This window comes from Danio aesculapii, chromosome 3, assembly GCF_903798145.1.
Source record: "Danio aesculapii chromosome 3, fDanAes4.1, whole genome shotgun sequence".
Taxonomy (NCBI): domain Eukaryota; kingdom Metazoa; phylum Chordata; class Actinopteri; order Cypriniformes; family Danionidae; genus Danio; species Danio aesculapii.
Window position 1 is genome coordinate 3,104,932 of NC_079437.1, and position 7,500 is coordinate 3,112,431.

At 41.3% G+C, this 7,500-nt stretch overlaps 1 pseudogene; it reads left to right on the forward strand.

Annotated features, from left to right (window-relative positions):
* Positions 1-7,500, forward strand: part of LOC130220659 (zinc finger protein 709-like) — a 12,059-nt pseudogene that overhangs the window by 1,856 nt on the left and 2,703 nt on the right.

Consider the following 7,500-nt stretch of genomic DNA (forward strand, 5'->3'; position numbering starts at 1 on the left):
TCAGAACCGAAAACCATCACATTTTTCCAGGTCAATATTTTCAATTACTTTCCCTACAGTGTGTGGAGTCACGTGAGCCCGCTCTGTTAAGGCTGCATTACACATATTATATTATGATTTATACTTATTATATTATTTTGATATTATATATCTGCCATGGGCACGTGTACAGTCCAGCACAGCCTTCACATACCCGCGCACCACTCAAAAAAATTACTCATTCGTCACAACAACGAGTAGCGCACGCATTGTTATTGGTCGGTTTGGTAGCGGTGATAAGAGTGTGCGGCGCAGAGAGCCATATTTTAGGCAATGTGTTTTAATTTCAGGTGTTCAGCGTTGATGTTCAATAAATAACCACAGATAGTAGATAGTGTGTGTTTACTTCAATTATTTTAAAAGCAAGTAATCCACCCCACATTCAAAACCTCTCACTTGTAATGTGTGAGCATATTTACTGTTCAAATCTTGTCAGTGAACTATGAGGGCAAAAAACATAAAATATGTAAATAAAATAATCGTTCATTAACCGTAATAGAGTAAAAATATTAAATTAATCGAGATTTGTGGTCGGGATCGCTGTGCGACAGGCCAGAGTCACGGTGGCAGTCACCAGGAAATGTCCCGATGCTCCCGATGGCCAGTCCACCCCTGGCTCTGGTGATAAACTCAAATGATAGATCTTCCTCAGTAAAATAACAGACCTAATAAACTAGGCTACATTATTTGAGCATTCGTTATGACATTGATCTGTTGTGGTCCAGCTTATGTTTCCTTTTTTAATATTAAGATTTGTCTTTGAAATCTGTAATAGACTGCCACTATTGACTGTAATCATTGGTAAAATAACCAGCCTTTTAGCCAGCCTGATTTTTTTTTTTTTTTTTTACTGGTTTGATGCAGACTAAACTAAACTGTCGGAGGCCAGTTTTACTTAATAAACATTCCCTTGTCTAAACTCGACCTAAAACAAGGTCCACTTATATGCTTCAGCGCCAAAACACAACTTGGTCTGTTGAATAAAATATTAATGACAGTGAAATAATCTCAGTTTCAGAGTAGCCATTATTAGGCTAAATCATGTTCTGTTATTGACAATCCATATTGCACTGTCAGTTTCACTTTTATTAATTCAATCAACTACAGTGCATCTGGAAAGTGTTCACAGCGCTTCACTTTTTCCTAATTTTTACGTTACAGCCTTATTCCAAAATGGATTAAATTCATTTATTTCCTCAAAATTCTACACACAATCCCCCATAATGACAATGTGAAAAAAAGAGTTTTGGAAATTGTTGCAAAGTTATTAAAAATAAAAAACCCGAACACACATGTTCATCAGTATTCACAGCCTTTGCTGTACATTCTGCTTCCACTGATCATTCTTGAGATGTTTCAGCAGCTTCATTGGAGTTCACCTGTGGTCAGATCAGTTGATTGGACATGATTTGAAAAGGCATACACCTGTCTATATAAGGTCCCAGGGTTGACAGTGCATGTCAAAGCACAAACCAAGCATGAAGACAAAGGAATTGTCTGTAGACCTCAGAGACAGGATTGTCTCAAGGCACAAAGCTGGAAAAGGTTACAGAAAAATTTCTGCTGCTCTGAAAGTTCCATTGAGCACAGTGGCCTCCATCATCCGTAAGTGGAAGATGTTTGGAACCGCCTAGACTCTTCCTAGAGCTGGCCGGACATCTATGCTGAGAGATCGATGGAGAAGAGCCTTATGGTGTACTCATACTATGTACAGTTGCTTTGAACCGGGCCAAAGCACGCTTGTCCCCCCGACGGCCTACACTCACATTACATTCGGGCCTGGGCATGCTTACATCATCGATGATGCGCTGTTCAGTAAGCGCTCTCGCTCAGCACAAGTGGAAAATTTCTTTAGTTATATCGGTTTAGACTTTTGATATGCTGTGACGCTGTCAAATTATTTGCCAAACAGATCAGCCACTTTTGACGCTCATAAACAATCCTAAAGTCCTCGTGCTGCAGGAATTAGGAGGTTTGCTGAAGGTGGAGCTGTCGTGCAGTGAGGGGTTTGCGTCTTTAAGACAGTTTGCATTTATTTAACAGTACTAGTGATTAATTATTCCATATCAAACAGTCCCTTAAAAGTCACATCTCGCTTTCAGTTTCGGGCTCAGGCGTGTTTTGCACTCACAAACAAGTGTACCACGCCAAAGCCCAAGTGAACCGCGCTCTGGCACACCTCTTCCAACCGGGGCAGGCCAAACAAAATTCTTTGGTCTGATGAGACTAAAATTGAACTCTTTGGAGTGAATGCCAGGCGTTACGTTTAGAGTACTAATACCATCTCTACAGTAAAGCATGGTGGTGGCAGCAGAAACTGGAAGACTAGTCAGGATAGAGGGAAAGATGAATGCAGCAATGTACAGAGACATCCTGAATGAAAACCTGCTTCAGAGTGCTCTTGACTGGGGCGATAGCTCATCTACCAGCAAGTCAATGACCCAAAGCACACCGCCAAAATATCAATGGAGTGGCTTTACAACAACTCTGTGAATGTCCTTGAGTGGCCCAGCCAGAGCCCAGACCTAAACCCTATTGAATATCTCTGGAGAGATCTGAAAATGGCTGTACATCGTTGCTTCCCATCAACTTGATAGAGTTTGAGAGGTACTGCAAAGATTGATTTCATCTTAAATTCAAAAATTCACAAAGACGGGTGTGCCAAGCTTGTGGCATTATATTCAAAAAGACTTGAGGCTGTAATTGCTGTAATTGCACCATCATCCCCATCCCAAAGAAACCCAAACTTACAGGACTAAATGACTACAGACCGGTTGCACTAACATCTGTGGTCATGAAGTCTTTTGAAAAACTGGTGCTGGCCCACCTGAAGGACATCACTGAACCCTCACTGGACTCTCTTCAGTTTGCGTACAGAGCAAACAGGTCTGTGGATGATGCAGTAAATATGGGACTGCATTATGCTTCTGCAACACCTAGACAGACCAGGGACCTATGTGAGGATCTTGTTTGTTGACTTCAGCTCAGCGTTTAACACTATCATCCCAAAACTTCTCCTGCCCAAATTAACTCAGCTCTCTGTGCCCAACTCTGTCTGTCAGTGGATCAACAGCTTCCTAACGGACAGGCAGCAGCTGGTGAAGCTGGGAAAATTCTCATCTAGTATCCGCACAATCAGCACTGGCGCCCCCCAGGGGTGTGTCCTCTCCCCACTGCTCTTCTCCCTGTACACCAATGACTGCACTTCAAAAGACTCCTCTGTGAAGCTCTTGAAGTTTGCAGACGACACCACACTTATCGGCCTCATTCAGGATGGTGACGAGTCTGCTTACAGACAGGAGGTTAAGGAGTTGGCTGTCTGGTGCAGTCACAACAACCTGGAGCTCAACACGCTCAAAACAGTGGAGATGATAGTGGACTTCAGGAGAAACCCCCCTGCTCTCCCCCCACTGAGCATCATGGACAGCATTGTGGCAGCAGTGGAGTCATTCAGGTTCCTGGGCACCACCATCTCTCAGGACCTGAAGTGGGACACTAACATTGACTCCATTGTCAAAAAAGCTCAACAGAGGCTGTACTTTCTTCGTCAGCTGAGGAAGTTTAACCTCCCAAAGGAGCTGCTGAAACAGTTCTACACCTCCATCATTGAATGAGTCAACTGCACATCAATAACTGTCTGGTTTAGCTCAGCTACTAAATACGACCTCCAAAGACTACGTTGAATAGTTCGGACTGCTGAGCGAATCACTGGTACAACCCTTCCTACTCCCTAAGAACTGTACTTATCCAGAGCGAGCAGAAGGGCTGCCAAAATCACTCTGGACCCCTCACACCCAGCACACTGCCTCTTTGAACTTTTACCTTCTGGTCGACGCTACAGAGCACTGCGCACCAGAACAGCCCGACACAGAAACAGTTTCTTCCCTCAGGCAATCCATCTCATGAACACTTGATGATAATAATTGTGGAACCAACATCACTACTTGCTATACACTTTTATACACATATACACTTATTTAACAACACACTTTACATGCCAATTTGCACATAACAGCTGCACATATAACGTTGTATATAGTAATATAGCTGTACATACACTTGTCAATCTGTATATTTGCATTCACTACTTACTTCTATTTTTTTTAAATATATTTATTATCTGTTTTTTGTCCTGTCTCTGTTATCCTGTTGCACTGTAGAAGCTCTGTCACCAAAACAAATTCCTTGTATGTGTGAACATACCTGGCAATAAAGCTCTTTCTGATTCTGATATTATCCTTACTACACGAAGTCTATCTTGAATTAAATTGTAGAATCACTTTAAAAGAATTAACCGTAAAATAGCAAAATCACTTTTAAATAGTATTAACTCGTAGAAATAACAATAGAGACAGATGCTTCCGGTCCTCAGCCCTCAGTTCCACTCAAGGTCTCCGTGACCTCTGACCTAGTTTGGTGGCTCCTGAAAAAGATACACAGAGACAGGCAAACGCACTGAACATTCTTACATAGAGCAGTGTGTTACTTATTCATTAGTTAAAATCCTTTCAAAGTTGAATACTCATTCAAATAATCAAATAATTATATTTATTAAAAAATAATGAGGAACAGGATGATGAGAAAAGGATAATCATTGATTCATGCTGAGACGGATTGGAAGGTAGAAATTCGAATCCTTCAGATGTGTGAATGGTCTTTTCCGGAAAAATTCCGTAACGTGTGAACAGCGCTTTTTTGAATTTACTGGTAAAGTCGTTCCGTAAATTCCGGTATCACTGTGTGAAAGGGGCTTATGAGGCTCGCACGTTGTGTGACATGCCGCCATTTGGTGCCTTGCGTTGGCAACGTATACAACACAATGTAAAGACCGCTTGACGTGAAGTGAAAAAAACAGGAGAGAGGTGCTGTCGTTGATAGCGTCAGCATGTGCTACAGTCACAGTAGATTTCCAACGTAATGCACCTTAAGTAACTGTGAAGAGCATGTTGTTTTACCGTGGCTGAGTGAATTAAGTCATCAATAGAGCTTAAGAAAATCACACATGTGCGACTAAATAAATTTTCCACTTCGCACATGTCTATTTTTAGTCACAAATGCGAGCGAAATGGTCACACTGTCAAGCCCTGTATCGATATGAACGATACTGGATAATACCGCATCGCGTTGAGGAATCATATCGATATCCCCAGAACCCGATATACCGCCCAGCCCTAAAATACACCACTTTTAAGGGACACATTATTTATCAATGCAATGTCCAAATATGTGTAAAAGCATCTAAAAGTAATGACGAAATGGTAATACGGTTGATTTCATATGACAAGTGTTTTAAAATTAATGATTGGAAGATCAGTGTATCATGCTTGTGAAATGAAATTTACAAAAATACACTAAAAGTGATCATGAATGAAACTTTCACTTTCTTAAATAATTAATTTTAAAGGCAGTCTGTTTATTTTTATTTCAGGCCTGATGGAGGAGACACACCGTCATGAGAAAATCATAGAAAATAAACACTCACTGAAGAGAAAAGGCAAGAAATGCGTCACCTGCACTCAGTGTGGAATAAGTCTGTTTAACAAACGGAGTCTCGGATATCACATGATGATCCACACCGGAGAGAAACCATTCACATGTTCTCAGTGTGGGATGAGTTTCAGACACCCATCAAACCTTGTTAAACACATGAAGATCCACACTGGAGAGAAACCACACAAATGTGATCAATGCAGCAAAACATTTTTGATGGCTTCATACCTGAAGAGACACCTTACAGTTCATACAAAGGAGAGGCCTTATTCATGCACTGTGTGTGGAAAGAGTTTCAGACATCCAGATGGTTTAAGAGATCATCAGAAGATCCACACCGGTGTGAGAGAGCATATTTGCTTGGAGTGTGAGAAGACCTTCATTACGGCTGTAAAATTGAAAACGCATGAGAGAATTCACACTGGAGAGAAACCTTACACCTGTTCACACTGTGACAAGAGATTCAGTCTGTTAGGAAGCCTGAAAACACATGAGAGGATTCACACTGGAGAGAAACCTTACAAGTGTTCACACTGTGCCAAGAGATTCAGTATATTAGGAAGCCTGAAAACACATGAGAGAATTCACACTGGAGAGAAACCTTACAAGTGTTCACACTGTGACAAGAGATTCAGTATATTAGGAAGCCTGAAAACACATGAGAGAATTCACACTGGAGAGAAACCTTACAAGTGTTCACACTGTGACAAGAGATTCAGACTGTTAGGAAGCCTGAAAACACATGAGAGGAATTCACACTGGAGAGAAACCTTACACCTGTTCACACTGTGACAAGAGATTAAGTAATTAGGAAGCCTGAAAAGACATGAGAGGATTCACACTGGAGATAAACCTTACAAGTGTTCACACTGTGCCAAGAGATTCAGTATATTAGGAAGCCTGAAAACACATGAGAGGATTCACACTGGAGAGAAACCTTACAAGTGTTCACACTGTGACAAGAGATTCAGACTGTTAGGAAGCCTGAAAACACATGAGAGAATTCACACTGGAGAGAAACCTTACAAGTGTTCACACTGTGACAAGAGATTAAGTAAATTAGGAAACCTGAAAAGACATGAGAGGACTCACACTGGAGAGAAACCTTACAGGTGTTTACACTGCGACAAGAGATTCAGTGATTCAAGGAATCTGAAAATACATGAGAGGATTCACACTAGAGAGAAACCTTACAGGTGTTCACACTGTGCCAAGAGATTCAGTATATTAGGAGGCCTGAAAACACATGAGAGGACTCACACTGGAGAGAAACCTTATACATGTTCACACTGTAACAAGAGATTCAGTATATTAGGAAACCTGAAAAGACATGAGAGGACTCACACTGGAGAGAAACCTTACACCTGTTCACACTGTGACAAGAGATTCAGTATATTAGGAAGCCTGAAAACACATGAGAGGATTCACACTGGAGAGAAACCTTACAAGTGTTCACACTGTGACAAGAGATTCAGACTGTTAGGAAGCCTGAAAACACATGAGAGAATTCACACTGGAGAGAAACCTTACACCTGTTCACACTGTGACAAGAGATTCAGTATATTAGGAAGCCTGAAAACACATGAGAGGATTCACACTGGAGATAAACCTTACAAGTGTTCACACTGTGCCAAGAGATTCAGTATATTAGGAAGCCTGAAAACACATGAGAGGATTCACACTGGAGAGAAACCTTACAAGTGTTCACACTGTGACAAGAGATTAAGTAAATTAGGAAACCTGAAAAGACATGAGAGGACTCACACTGGAGAGAAACCTTACAGGTGTTTACACTGCGACAAGAGATTCAGTGATTCAAGGAATCTGAAATACATGAGAGGATTCACACTAGAGAGAAACCTTACAGGTGTTCACACTGTGCCAAGAGATTCAGTATAATAGGAGGCCTGAAAACACATGAGAGGACTCACACTGGAGAGAAACCTTATACATGTTCACACTGTAACAAGA